Genomic DNA, 15,156 nt, shown 5'->3' on the forward strand with positions numbered 1-15,156 from the left:
TAGAATATGGAATATTATGCTACCTAAATGTTGATAGCCCATTCCTTCAGCTCAGAAATGCTACTGTAAGGTGTATCTTGTACTTCATACTCTATGGCAGCTCCTATTTCTTTTCTTTTTCCACCATATATTATTGTGGAGTTAGAGGCTTTATCTGCACAACTACCCAGTCCCCCTCACAAGCACCTCCAGCCATACAATTTAGCAAAAAAAGCTTGCTTTGTTTGTCAGTGCTATACAGCGTAATTAGGAGAATGAACAGAGATGCCAGAAAGATTTATGACTTGATTTTTCAGAGATGGGGAGGGCAACTAACACATAGTATTGATTTCGTGAGAAACTGAGTATCCTCAGACCAGAGTAGCATTTTTCTCAATATCCCCTTCAGAGACATCACCCTAAATAGAGTGGTTTTTTTGAGAAACTAAGGGATAAATGGGGAAAATTTTCAAAATAGGCTGCTTTTTTCTTTTCCAAAACAGGAAACTATGCTTAGATAATCTAGAATGTCAGTGGGATTTGGCATTTGTGCAAAGTCCTACCCAATGTTTTAACCCATCCTTCAGAAAATGTGCCATAACCTCACTGCCCCAGAAGCACTGCTTCGCTGAAACTGTTGCAAAAAGCTTTGCTAGGTTTCACCAATACTTTTAAAAATACCACCTAGAAGCACAGCACTTACAGACACTTGGAAAACAAACCGGAGCACAGCGTTTCAGTTTCAAATCAAATTTGTACCTGCCTTGAAGCATCTCTCTTTCAAAAGTACAACTAAATACAGTTCTGGCTTTTTACCTATTCCAAATAGAAATGCAACCGCTTAGTGATGTCTTTTTTTGGCCAGGTTTTCAATCCTTCTTGAGATTTGCCTTTGGTTTCAAAGGGGTGGCGAGCTGCTCCACTCCCATCCCTGGGATGTGAAGTCTGAAGCCTAATTATGCCATTTTCATATTTCCCTGTTGTTCACCACTTTACTGCTGATAAATTTAGAAAAAAACCCTCCAGCTATCCTGAGAGTGTGGAAGCAGTTGAGGCTTGGGTTTAGAGCTTGAAGAGCGTGTAGCCTCTTATTTTCTACTCTGCCTGGCTCTGAATGACAGCTATTCAAATAATACGCATACACTATATACATACACGCTACTCTAGGTTTTTTTATGGGAGTTTTCACTTCAGCAGATGAACTTTGAACAAATAATTTCAAGCTGGTAACTTTAATAAATGGATTTTTTTTTTAATTTTTTTTTTGGTAAAACCAGCTTCTTCAATGTAATTTCAAATTCAGCGCTGATTCAATTCTGTTGGTTTCCTAGGAAAGATATGCTATTGCTTAAATCAGAAAGGCAGATACAATGCAATGAGATCTTGTCCGGCAAAGGTGTGGGATGTGTTGAATGAATGACTTGTAGTCAAGTTTTAAATGCAACTTAGTCTCCATCCTTCTTTGAACTATTTGGAAGGAAGATCTGCACAAATAATCTCCAGTCTGAGAATGATCGCAATGAAAGTCACCCACAGTTATATAGCTCTGGATTTCTGCCCCTTTAAAAGTTAAAAACCCAGTTCCCATTGAATTTTTTGTTTTAAATAGCTTCCCTTGTCAGCAGAGGATTTCTTCTTAACAAAACCACTCTTTTGGTGCAGCTCAGAGGACTTGCCCATGAGCAGTGGCTACCTCACTGCCACACAAATGCTACCCCGGGCCATGACCAGACCGTAGGATCACGTAGCGTCTCTCAATTTCTCGATCCTAGTGAACTACTTGCCCTCTCCCTGGCGCACGTGCTCCGCACATCCCTTCCCCAGCCCAGTCTTGTATCCCAAATCCTCAGGCAGCAGCACCACAGGGTGTGCTGACACACCTCTGCCTCCCAGTCTAGGCACAACCATAATGATTTCGATGTTTTATACCTACTTTGCAAAGATATAAATAACCACTATCAGCCCCTGGATTGACAGGGCAGCACACCAGAGTGCTAAGAAGAGAGCACAGTTCATCTCACTTTGCTGCCAGTTCAGCTCTGTGTGGGCAAATAGGTGTTAAACTGAATTTTAATCTGCTGGCAATGAAAATCTTATTATAGAGTTCTGCCTGAGGGCTAGGCAAGTTCATGCATCACAACTGTATGGTTAGTGTGTTCAGGTGAAATCTGAGCTCGTGGGTGAGGATTTATGAGAAAGCAGACAATTCATGCTTTCAGCTGATTGCCAGCAATACATACATATATATCTATATAGACTGAAGCTCTTTTTCTCCACTGTCTGCAAGTATATGTACTACCACAGGGATGAGCACTAGCTGGAGGATATTTCTGTTTGGAGGGAAAGGGAGGGGAGGAAGGAAAGACAAGAAATATCAGCGCCCCAAAATATGCTTTATAAAAATGTGTATACAGCAAATGTACCAGATGCTCGTACCATAAGCTGGTGGTCCTTCTGCCAACTCTCATTTGCCATCCTAAAGTTATCGGTTTGAAGGGAAGATACAAGGGACACGTATCTTTCTTTCTGTTGCTTTTATGTGGTTTATTTTCTTCTGCTTGCCTAAATTAGCCAGGGGTGCTGTTAAGAGTCAGCAGCACCATGCCAATTTGCATGAGCAGGGCCTTGGGGCTTTCTGTCCTTTAGCTGAAGAAAGGCATATTAGGATAAGATACACTGAGTTTATTAGATACCGGTACTTTGCATCTCTCTCCTGCTCCCATCCCTTCTTCAGAGCTCCCTGTCTCTATTAGTAATCCAGCCACCAACTCCCAGCCCTCCCCTTGTTCTACAATTTCACATACTCCTGTCATATACTCCTGCTATTGTCTGCTACCTCTCTGATGCATAAAGCCTCTTGCTTCGTCTTCAGATCACTTTTGCAGAATAACTCCTAGCATGATGCTGATAAGAAAATCTTTTTACCTATTTAACATGACTACCGCCAGTGCAAGTGTGGGACAACTGATGTTTATGGGGAATGGAGTAGGAAAAAAAAATTAATTTAAGGTTGAAGATTCTTTAAAAGCAAATGCTAACGATGTTGCACAAGTGAATTTCTACACGTTTGTGTTTTTTTTAAAGTTTTCTGTTAATTTTTTCAACATTATTTTAATTAAAGCCCTTTAGTGAGTGTTTCATTAGGCAGCACTGCCAATATTTTTTATTATTTTCTCCTTCAGAATTTTTTAAGTGACACTATGTAAATATCTTGCTCTAAGGGGGTCATTCTGGGAGAAAGCAAAAAAGAAGTAACAGCGTTAAATCAGTCATGCAAAGGTATGGCGTGAGGCATAGCTTCTCTTAATGAATTTTGTTCACCAAGTCTGATTTCTGGTCACGGCAATCATGGTGTATTGATTTCTAGCCCCACACTTCCCTGGTAAACAAGATTTTATCACAGTTTCTGGTTTGTGTCAGTAAGTCCTCTCGTCTCAGGCAAATCAAATATTTTAATCTCCAGCTCTTGATAGCTTTCATACACAATTGCATGCAACTCACTACATGAAGAAGCTCAGAGCTGCAGATCTGGGGATGGGGAGGGGAGAAGAGAAGCCTAGAGGTGCTCTCGTCCCCATTAACACTCATTAGCTGATGGCTCCTCGGCCCTGGCCTTGCCAGCTGTTTGCAGCTGCACAGCTTCCCCCTTTCCACCTGGGCTGCATCAGCCTCAATTTGTGCCTGCATTGCAGTCACACAAGTGACTGGGCTGTCACTTGTCATACAGGAGGCAGGAGCAAGGCTGGCGCAGCAGCAGGGAGCTCAGTGGAGGCTAAAGTGTGGTTTGGCACCCAAGCTACTATAAGGCTTCTTCTCACACCTCCCACTTACTCTGAACTCACACGTAGACTGCTGTGCTGACACAGTGTTACCCTTTGTTCCTTCACAACACCCTCTCTGATAGTGGACATTGCACATAATTTTCAGTTACAACAATCAAGCCACCATTAAATTAAATTCAAAATTTTAAATTTGCCTCCAGGGGAAGCAAAATTCTGAATAAAAACTGACTGCCATTGCTTAGCTGCTTCTGGATTTAGATCGCCATCTTTAGGTATTTGCCTTTGCAGGTTACTCACATAGTAATGTAAGCTATGAAAAAAAACTTCATGTAACCTCAAAAATAAGAGTAAGCTCATTTCCCTCCCCACCCCGAGTTTAGCCCATGAGACCACTGCTGTTTACCATTCTTGTAGCCAGATAGCCTCACGGCTATATTAAGTGTACTGAAGAAGTGCAGATGCCTCAGCTTTAACACTTAGAAAGGGAGCGCTGCATCATATTTAAAGTGTGTAAGAACCCAGCAAATGTTGTGCCGAGATTAGGCTATAACATTTTTGTGCCTATCTGAGATCTCCTTGGAGGATTTGTGCTTGAGGGTTGTGTAACACCTTTCCGTTTGCATTGACCTCTGAGATAATGTGCATCAGGAACGTAACATTATCAAGAGAGCCAGGCAGTAGCTTGGGAGTTGGTACAAGGGCACACGAATAATGGCATTATTTCCAATCAGAAAATTGCTACATTTAAGTCTGTTACTGAATCCAACAGAACACCGTGTAGCTTGGCACCTCATATAGGGTGTGCACCTACGTAAAATTGTGTTGATAACAGGAAACAATATAAGGTTTGAAGAGAAAGCTGAAAAAAAAATCTCCGTAAGCATGTGGAAGGGAATACTAAATGTTTAGTGATATTTTTTAACCGATCTCTTTATTTCAAAGTGCTTTTTAATCTAAATATCCTTCCGTGAACAAAGTGTAATGGTAAGCCACAACCTGAAAAAACTGCACAGGGATGGGAGCTGGTTTTGCCTTCAGCTGAGATGTTTCATGCAGGGCGAGGTGAGCTACTTACACCTGCTAGCTCCCATATATACCCATAGCCAAAAGGGCTAGACATCATGCTTAATTTAAAATTATCCCCAGCGAGGCTATTGGTGTGAATACCAGAATGCAGAGCAGTTATGTGCAGCTGAACATACAAGTCCTTAAAACAATCCTTACTCACGCATGTGTTTAACTGCCACCGATTGTCAACAAGGCAAAATGCTTTGCTGAGCGGGGATGGGTTTCTGCTTTCAGCATCTGTGTGAGTAAATGTGGCATCACTGGATCTGCTGTAAGCAGGCTTGTTATTACCAGTAAGGTTGCTGTCTGCGCCTAAGACACAGAAGTAATAACCTGCAAAATTAAGATGGTGCAAACGTAATTCTGACATCTCCCAGGAGTGTCTGGCTTTGTGACTTTAGCAGTGCCAGTAGGACTGGCAGGATTTTTTATTTTTTTTTTCATTTATGGTAATACATTTGATTCAGCATTTACAATCAGGAAGTTCTAAAAGTAACGATGCTAATTCACCACCAGAAAAAAAAAAGGCAGGGGGGAGGGGGGGGACTTTCCTATCCAAATAGCAGGAAGATGAGCCAAAACTAAAATGTCAGTGGTGATTCCTGTCTCGTGTTTGTATGGTCAAAAACAGGAAGCTGTCTGACATTGATAACACCACTCTTGAAAAGTTGTCATCAAAGGTCTAAATTATTCATTTGAATGTATCGTCACTAAACTCATGCTAAACAGGAACCAGGCTCTTAAAAGATGAGCTAACAAATAATGGGTTTGTATGTTTCCTTTGTTGGTTTTTTATTTTGAGTGGAGAGAGGAAGAGTAATGATGTGCTGGTTTTTATGGTGCATTAACTAATTATAGACATTAAAGGCGAAAAACACCTATTATTTTATTTAAATCTTCCCCTAGCTATTGTCATAGCTGACAAATCCAGTTCTTTTTAAACACAGTTTTGCAAACTGCTTTCTTTGCACAGGCATGCTTAAGAGAAAAAAAATACCATAAAATAATCAGCAATGTAATTCCCTTACCTGTCCAGGCTGTGAGTCCTTCCAACTTCAAAGGTCACTGCTAGGAGTTGAAAGATCCTCTGTGAGTGACGCTTTTATTTACTGTACATGTAGTTTTCGCTCGCTCTTGCCCACAGGTCCATCTCCAGAAGGCTTCTCTCGTAGCCTCTGCAGAACACAATGCATATAGCGTGAGCACATGCTGTGTTGGAAAGGTGGAATCACATAGATTTTATTAAAGGGGAGTCAAAGTAGACTCACAGTGGTAGAGCACCGCATGCGCGAATGTTTTCACTTCCATACTTTATATACTGTGCCATTATTGGGGGCAGAAAAAAAGTAATATATTTTTCACCATCATGACTGGGGCTTTAGCTCTAAAGGGAAATCATGCAAAAAGTAGGCTAGCGGAAGTCACTCGTTGCACAAAGGGTATGGAATAAGCTACTCCACATGCTTAATTACATCATCAAGAAAAGGCTTTTCTATGCACTCAGATCAAAAAAGGCTTTGACCCGAGTCTCAGGTTGGTGATTGGACATGAGCACAAGTCTTGCTAAATAACTGAGATGACCACTATGTGCTTGGTTTTATGTTCTCAGGACACCTACACCTGCGTGCGTTTGTAGATGTGAGCACCAAGGAAGGTAACCCAAGATGGTGAGAGAGGTAATCTCTCAGGTTATGGGTCCTTGGTGAACTGAGGATTTAAAACCCTACTGGGAGTAGGAAGGATGACACCAAGCCTTCCCCAGTCTCCTCTCTTCCTTTTCCAGTCACAGAGGATGACTTTCTTTGTAAGGGCCAACAACATCCTAAGACAGTTCAGACAAAAGACTTAAGCTGACAGCTCCCTTAGCCTGGGGATCCATTTTTCTTTTTGCAAGGTCAATATGATCTCTTAGATTCATCATCTCAGGTAAGAAAGGGTTGATTCACCTGGTAACTGAAGCACCTGAGTGCTAGCAGCCTTCAGGACTACAAAGCAGGGAGCATTTACAGAAAGCTCACACAAACACAAACAGGCTGCTCTGCTTTGATGGGGCAAAGAAATCTCTGAAGTACTGCTCCTGCACCTGAGCTTCCTGAAAATACTTCTTGAAACTATTTATTTCAGCAAGCATGTGGTTGCTTAAGTGAAGAGACATATCAAAGCCTAATTTTGTCAGTTCTTGACTTCTTAGTACCTAAAAGAACTCACGATGAATTAATACTGCAGTAGAGGAATATGACTTCTGCAATTCCTCCTGTGTTTCATTACATTAGCATAGCGTTAAAAGGAATTATTTTTTGGTTTTGGTTTTAGGTGTATTCCCCTGTTCCCATGTAAATGTGAGGCAGAACTGCACCATTTAATGGTTAAGAAAAGAAAGACAACACCAGGAAAGCTGGTTTCTCACCTATGTCTTATTGCCTGGAGTTCTAAATTAATTATCCCTCTTAAGGGAAAATGGATGTTGAATGGGGAATAAGGCACAGCTGTTGAAGCAGGGTATAAATAGGAAAAGGTTTTAGAATAAAAAAAAAAAAAAGGTGCACTTTGAGCTAGAAAGATGTGTAAGGCAGCATTGCTCTTGGATTTAGACTATTAGGATTAATTCAGCGCTAATAATGGACATACCAAGGCTTAGGATTTGGGGGTGTGTGTTCTGTTTGTCTTTGCTTGAATTGATGATAAAGCCTGGGGGAGAAGAGCCAAAGGCGCAATCTTACCAGGAGGGTCCCTGAGAAGGGAGGGCAGTGAGCCAGGATATTGGGGGACACCATGGGACAGTGGGACAACCCCGCTCTGCAGCCCATGGGATTTCTGACGCAGCGCATGGGATTTTTGAGAGCAATCGCAAGAATTGCATCCTGTGCTCAAGTTATCTTGAGGTACAATAAATATTGATCTGCCTACTCTTGTACCATCAGAGCCTGCCTACAGTACTCAGCCTATGTACACAGCAATATCATACCTATAGCAGGTATGCATTTGCACGCGTACTTGATTTTTGATTTCTTACAATGACATCCTTAAAGACAAGAATAAAAGCATATAGACTTTGCAGCAGTGATGAGGCTATTGCTGTACCATACCCCGTATCCAACAGTGTTTCAGAGGGTGTATTTATAAGTAGGTAGGTAGGAAATAACCTGTCTTTTGGGACATCTTTACCTACCTTGCATCCATACGAGGTTTAAGGCCCATTATATCCCATCTAAACATATCTTTGTGTTTAGACAGACCATTACTTTGATAATATTCTTGGAGCAACTGTATTGCTCTTGTTTAAGCTTAGTCAGCATCAACCACTTAAAAGTCTGTATTAACTGAACTGAATTAAAACAGCCCTGCGTAGACAAACCCTGAGAATTTAGACCAGTTCAAGCTGTGTTGATGTCTCTTTAGGCACGATGGAGTAGCACCTGGGATATTATTTCCCCTTTTTTTTTTCATTCTGTAAAAATAATTTTTGTGTCTCTTCACATCTCACTATAGTCATAGCATCTGAATTGCTGCATGAAAAGAGAATCAAAATGTAGGCCAAGTGATTAGACAGAGATGAGAAATGCTGGATTATTCAATTTATGGTTCCCCAGATACGATAAAGGGAGAGGTCTCATAAACAGTGAAAATGATATATTTTTTTATCATGTAAAGTTGAAAAAATTTCTTTTAAGGCTTATACTAGTATATTAAAACTGCACCACTGAGTTTTATACTAACTTCTGAAGCAAACGGCCAAAAGTTTTCAAAAGTGGAAAAGCTTGCACGTTTTACATACGAGTATCTCCCTTCCTTTCTGCCTCTCCAATGGGTGCTAATCTATTACCCACCTTAAAGAAAACTTCCTGCTGCTTCTTGGAATCTAAGCAGAAAATCAATTAACTACAGTATTAATGAGGCCTGATTACAGGTTTTTTCCTGCCTATTTTTGTTTTCACCTCCCTTTTCTGCCAATATTTAACTACAGATCACACACACAAAATCTTATCTATTCCTCCCTTTCATCAAACATTGATGATTGGGGTTACCGCTTTTATGACTTTCCTGATAAATATCATTTTAGATTAGAGTGTTTGGAATGGGCTAGCTTAACTAGGAGCCACTAGGACAGAATTTCATACTAGCATTGCTGGTGCTCATTGATTGTGATGATTCAGGATTATTAGTGCTGCAGTTAAATTCTATATTCCTGGGGTTCCTTCTTCCTTATCAACATACAAAACATCATCTGTGATATTCCTTTGCAGGATATGTGGAGGAGAAAGATGAGGTTTCTCACCTTTCACAGCAGGAGGAGTATCTTAGAGTGCTGAACTCAGCTGAACTCATCCAGCACAACTCAAAGTTGTCTTCTGGGGTCAGGCACCCAAGTTGTTCCTTTACTCCATAACGTGGCGGTACCACTTTGCTTTTCAATGCCAGGTGGAGAGCCTGGGTTTAAACCCCTTCACTGCTTGGGAGGGAGCTGATCTCTTTAGGGAGCTCTTTAACCACAGTCAATTATGCCAGAGTATGCAGAACCTATTCCTGACTTTGCTGGGACAGTGAATGAGAGCATCTTTAGGATCTGGTGCTTGTGGCACCTGCCCGGGAGGAAGATGCCCAGGGCTGCAGCCTGTGCTTGGGCTAATGGCTTTCTACCTCGATACAGTCCTGGAGGTGTTCCATGTACTTCAGACTTTCATTGATCAGCTGCATCTGAATTACGTTCCTGGCTCTGGAGGTGTAAATCTCGCTGCTTGGCCACAGGTCTGGCATCTATACAGTAAATTGTCTCTCACACAGAATATAATATTGGGATGATTTGGGTTATCTATCCCTATTGGGATGACTAGTATGAATTATCTGTGCCTTATGTCTCTGGCAGTCATTCTGCTGCTGAAGGCACAGCACTGTGCCAGCGGATCTATTCAGGTTGATCATTAAAGGCTCTTGGTACATGAGCAGGCTCTGGAGGAAAAAAAGAAGAGCATTTCTGCTCTAGGTAAAGCCCTTCTCTTCCAAACTTTGTGCACGGAGGCAGAGCCTTGACTGGAAAATCGCTAAAGCCTGAACTAACAGGAGGAGATGTTAGAACAGATTTGGATTCCCTGGAAAAGCTGAAGGAAGCATGAAGAGGAGCAGGGATGGGGAGGGAAGGAAGGTAGCTGAATGTGTACCAGTACACAAGGGCTTAGGGTTGTTTCTTTGTCTAGGTAGGCCAGCTAAAGGAGGTGTAGCTGTGTGGACTACTCCCCAGGCCGATCTGGCTAAACATCTCTCCTGCTCCTGAATTGTGAGATGAAAACCCATGATATGTCCAAGGCCTTAATGCTGGAAAAGGATGGCTACAGGATTGAAAAAACCCAATGTGAGCAGTATTGTTCTGGTTTTGTTTGGGAGTTGTTGGAGGCTCTAACACCATTAGCGTACAAGACGTGAAGCAAGGAAACAGGGAAAGTGCCTGGGCCCAGGGATGCTGGAGGAGGCTGAACTCTGATGTGGCGAGACCACGGCACAGGGCACTGAGCTAGGGAGAGCTCACCCTGGGCAGGAATAATAACACATCCACCTACTTCCAGAGAACAAATAAACACAAATGCGTCATCCATGAATACATGCACCTTTTTTTTTTTTCTCCCATGGTAAAGGCCCTTTGTGTAACTCTTTAATTTAAACCAGTGAAACTGGAGCAACATAAAATTAATTTCTCTGGGTCCTGTTCTGTAAGCATCAATTATAATGTCTAATCTACATGAAGTGCTGCTAAGTTTAGTAACCGGCTCTTTATTATGCAGCACCCAAAAGCATTCAAATATATTCACATTAAGATGTAAGATCATACAAATGTTAATTGTAGAATCATCCAAATGTTAACAGTTGTTTTTTTGCCTCCTAAGGCTATAAACAGCTATTTTGATTAGGTTGCCGTGTTCCACTAAAATATGTTTTCAAAGAGAAATTTCTCAATTGGAGCTTTGCTTGACAGCAGGCACCAAGTGATGTGCTATCGGAAAGTAGAGAAAGCACAGAGAACTAGCCTTTATTTACAACAATGACGCTGGAAATCAAGATGTGATACTTGCTGGAAGAATTTCACTGGTGGTAGAGGAGAAAGGGATACACTGCTGTGAACGCGTAAATCATTTATGCTCTCAATTAAAAATTTACTCAACACCTACAGTTTTTGCCTGAGATATGGCTGGGGAAAAAAAAGCCCTGAAAACTGCCGCCATCTCCTCCAAGGTCATATATCTCGTCATTTAAAGAAATATTCCATTTTGTTCTACATTCAACAACTTAGCGGCCTCTTAATTGTTTTTGGAATAAAATTGTGTATTCTTTTGACTTCCTCCTCATTTTGCTCCTGCAGTCCAATGTTTTTCTTTTCCTTATAGCAGATTATTGTGTAGCTTTTGTTCTGGTGTTACACATTTTTGCCATCTCTTATCTTTTACTGTGTCTTCTCTTTCTTTCCTGTCATTATTGTTTCTTCTGTGTCCTTCCACTCCTCTTGTGCTGCTGTCCCTTCCACAAAAGTCATTGTTCGTGCTGTCATAGGTCACTTGTTACTCTCTCTCTTCCTCCACCTTAATTCATGTTTAATTCTCCTGACTCTACTTTCTCATTGTTAAATGGCCTTAAATGGACCACTCAAATAAACAAACATAACAAAGCAAACACTGGCCAGAAAAAGATGGCATGAGAACAGGAGACCCTCCTAGATATGGAGAGCACTTAAGAGAAAGGTTAAGCCTGGTATTCAGACTTTCCCGAGGCTGAAAAGAAAGGCAGTTGGGTTGGAAATTAGGAGCTGTAGCCTGACTCTAGATGGCTTTTGCCACCCCTAACAGTGAGGTGTTGGATGAATTTGTAGGTTATCTAGCTGCTGTAAGGAGGGGGTATTTTCATTCTCTTTTCCTCCACCCTCCCTCCTTTTCTGGGAGACCTGCTGCTTTGGGCAGAGAGGTGGAGAATGTCTGTTGCTCCGAGTACTAGGACCTGGGGTGGGCAGAGCCCTCTCCTGCCCCCACAAGCAGCACTCACACAGCGGAGGGGACAGCTGTATTGAATATGGAGCAGATCTTCTTCAATTCACTCTGCCTCTTTATTTTTTTTTTAATCAATGGTGGGGAGGACCATATTTGAAGCATCAGATATGAAAAAATAGTATCAGCTTGTCCTTCTGATTAAGGTAACATTAAGACATCACATAAGGAACATCCAAGTTGTGTTTTCCTTCTAAAAATGCTACCACTGAATTTAAAATATTCATATGATGTGGATATTCTTGTGATTTTATTTCACATATGGCAGCACTGAGAAGCAATCCACCATAGAGCTGCTTCTTCTAGTCTCTCACTTAGGGCTCTGCCCACCATTCCTGATGCTGGCAGGATTGACATTGATGTTTTCCCTGCACAGTGTGAACAGGACTATGTGAAGAGTGCAGGGCTATCTGAAAAAAAAAATGGGCAGGTTTTTTGAGATCAAAGCAAACTCTGCAAATCTATTTTTCACTCTGATTTCTTTTTCTTTAAACAGAATTATGCAACATCCATAGACTTGTATGAAGAAAGGAATAATACAGTACATAAACTCATGTCAGCAGGGATAAATAATTAAAAAAAAAAAGGTGCGAACATGGAAGGAATAACCTAATCACTTATTTAAAGCCGTTTCGATTTTGTATGAAGGCAGAGTTGGCCCATATTGTGATACATAATGCATAGTGCACCTGGGCTGGGTTCATGGCATATTCCAAAGAATGTTTTTAGAAGGCATTTTGTATCACTCTCTTCTTTATTAATGATTTGACCAATAATATTTTTAATAGCTCATGGCTGGTGAGGCTGCTTCTGTCTCTTCCTCTGTACCCTAAGTTCAAGACCTTACCCCTCAGTTACAATTTGGGAGGCAGGAGAAAAACAGCATTACAATTGACCATTGTGCAAAGAGCATTAGGAAGAAGTAACAGGTCGTAACGGTATGGATGGTACCTTGGCATAGCCACAAACCTCATTCATCATTCGGAAATCATTTGCATTTCATAGTGGTGAGTTATCCCTGCATAAGTTGTGCCTTCATCTATTAGTCAAAACTCATGTTGTAACCTAAAAACTTTAAAATTAAATACATAACTAAATTACACTTACAGTACTGGAATAGCTGAATCGCAAACAAACAAATGAGCAAAAAAAGACTCCAAAGCTTTCCAGATGGCTGGTTCCCACTGATGTACGTTTTTTCTCTGGAGCTTCAAAACATGTTTAAATTATGAAATTTGGTGTGATTACAAGAACTTGGCAAGCACTCATTAAGGTTTTAGTTTGAGGAGTGATGCTGCAGAGTTAGAGAACTGAAGATGAGCAATCATGGAGTCGTACGGCTGTCATGGGTGCACAGCATTGTCGGTGTGGGCTTTAGGGCACGGGACTCCGGTTCCCAGGGTCTGACTTTTTCATGTGCCGCACTCCTGCCTCTTCCTTAGGTCAAACCCTCTGCTCTTGGTGGTGCTTGGAAAAGTGAGGCAGCCAGTAAGTACCTGGCTTTGCTGCTGCAAACCCCTTTGTGCTGCTGGGGCAGACTTATAGTTCCACAGGCAGAGCCCCCTTCCTTTGCTGCACCAGCAGAAGAGGGGGGAAAGGCGTGTGGTGGGCGATCTGGTGTGGGAGATGGCAGTAGTAACAGATGGTGGGAAGGAAAGTGAGGGGGAAGAGAGGATGGCAAAAAAGGAAACACACAAACAGGATTTTTTACTATCTGTTTTGAATATATTCTGGGGCTGGCAATGCCGAGTTTTCAGTTCAAGCGGTGCCTTGCACCCTTCAACCTGGGGTCAAGCTGTTAAGCAGGAAAGGGCTTTGTACTCCAAGCGGAGTGGGGAAGCACACTCCACTGGGGCAACAGTGGGGACAAAGACTGGAGATGTGTCTCTAATAGGAGATTCGTACTTGAGAGAAGTGGGAACATTACTTTGCATCTAAGCCCCTCCTGGCTGCAATCACAAGAGCGAGCCTCTCTCCACCTCCTTCAAGTCCATCCACTGTCAGCTCTTTGGGGACAGGGGATAAAATCCTGTTACGCACCCTGAGAAGAAAGCCAGAGCGTTCCTATTGCATGACTGGCTGAGGCTGTTAGTAAGGACACCACATTTTTTTTCTGATGCAGCTTATTGTCCAAGTGGTGTTTGAAGGAAGCTCTTTCTTTGCTGGTCTGATGACAGAGACTGCTCCCTGCTCTGTGGCAAGGGCAGGTTGGCTACTGATACCTCAACATACATGGTTAAGGCAGTGTTAATGCAGAGAAGAGATAGAGGGGGAAAAAAATAATGAAAAAAATCCCACTGGTGGCCTTCTAGTAAGAAAAGCTACCCCTGGAGTTAGCAAGAACATTTCACCATTGTGTGGTGCTGCAGAGAGCCAACCCCTGCTCAACATCAGATAATAGACAAATCACTCATTAGTCAATTAGTTAATTAATTAGTCAAGAAGAGGATGTGGCAACTATTGATGTCAAAAGGAGGGAGGAGGTGGGTAACTGCAGTTCCCTTGTGCAAGGGCAGTGCATGCAGGATACCCACTGGCTGTCCATACTGCAGTAATGTCAAAGAGGTTCCTCAAAAGGGACCTCCTGTAATCCCCACCCCACCAGTCCCCAGTGAACAACATTGGTATTGCACTGATGTTTCATTCTTGCTGTCCGTGCCTATCTGAGTAAGTAACATACCCTGCAGTAAGCACATACATAAGCATTCAAGTGACCAACCTGTTCTGTACCTGCTAAAGTGTGGTTTGCTTCTGCTCCTCAAATTTATTGCCAAAAGACAGTTCCTTTGGGGCTCAACCAGCTGCTATCTTATGCATTGGTGGACTCCTGCTATGTGTCACTGCTGATATATGAATTAAAAGCAAATGCTGAAAATAAGGTGAAGAGATAAATAACAGCATAGCAGGAGGAGACGCGCTTAAGCCCCGGCAGTGGACGGGGTGTGACTCCTTTCTAATAACTCACTGTCCTTCAAGTCACTATCATGTGCAATAACCTGCAGATGGTTCAGCAGTGGGTGGCATTAATATACTCGGGCCCCTCTGGCATACAGGTGCCCTGTGTTGTCCTTCCCACTTTCCCTTTTCACCAGCAGACAGCTTTGTGCCTTGTCGCTGACTGTCAGGTGAAGTGAGCAGCACACACTCGCTGTCATACAAAACACATTTGGCTGGCTCCCAGTGGGCTTGTACGCCTTCCCCGGGTGGGGAGGAAAGACAGGCGAGTCTGCCTGATGTCACTGACTTTTTGCAATGGCACCCGAGGAAAAATGTGACACGCAGCAGCAGAATTGAAATATCAA

The sequence above is a fragment of the Rissa tridactyla genome, chromosome 3 (assembly GCF_028500815.1).
Source record: "Rissa tridactyla isolate bRisTri1 chromosome 3, bRisTri1.patW.cur.20221130, whole genome shotgun sequence".
Lineage (NCBI taxonomy): Eukaryota > Metazoa > Chordata > Aves > Charadriiformes > Laridae > Rissa > Rissa tridactyla.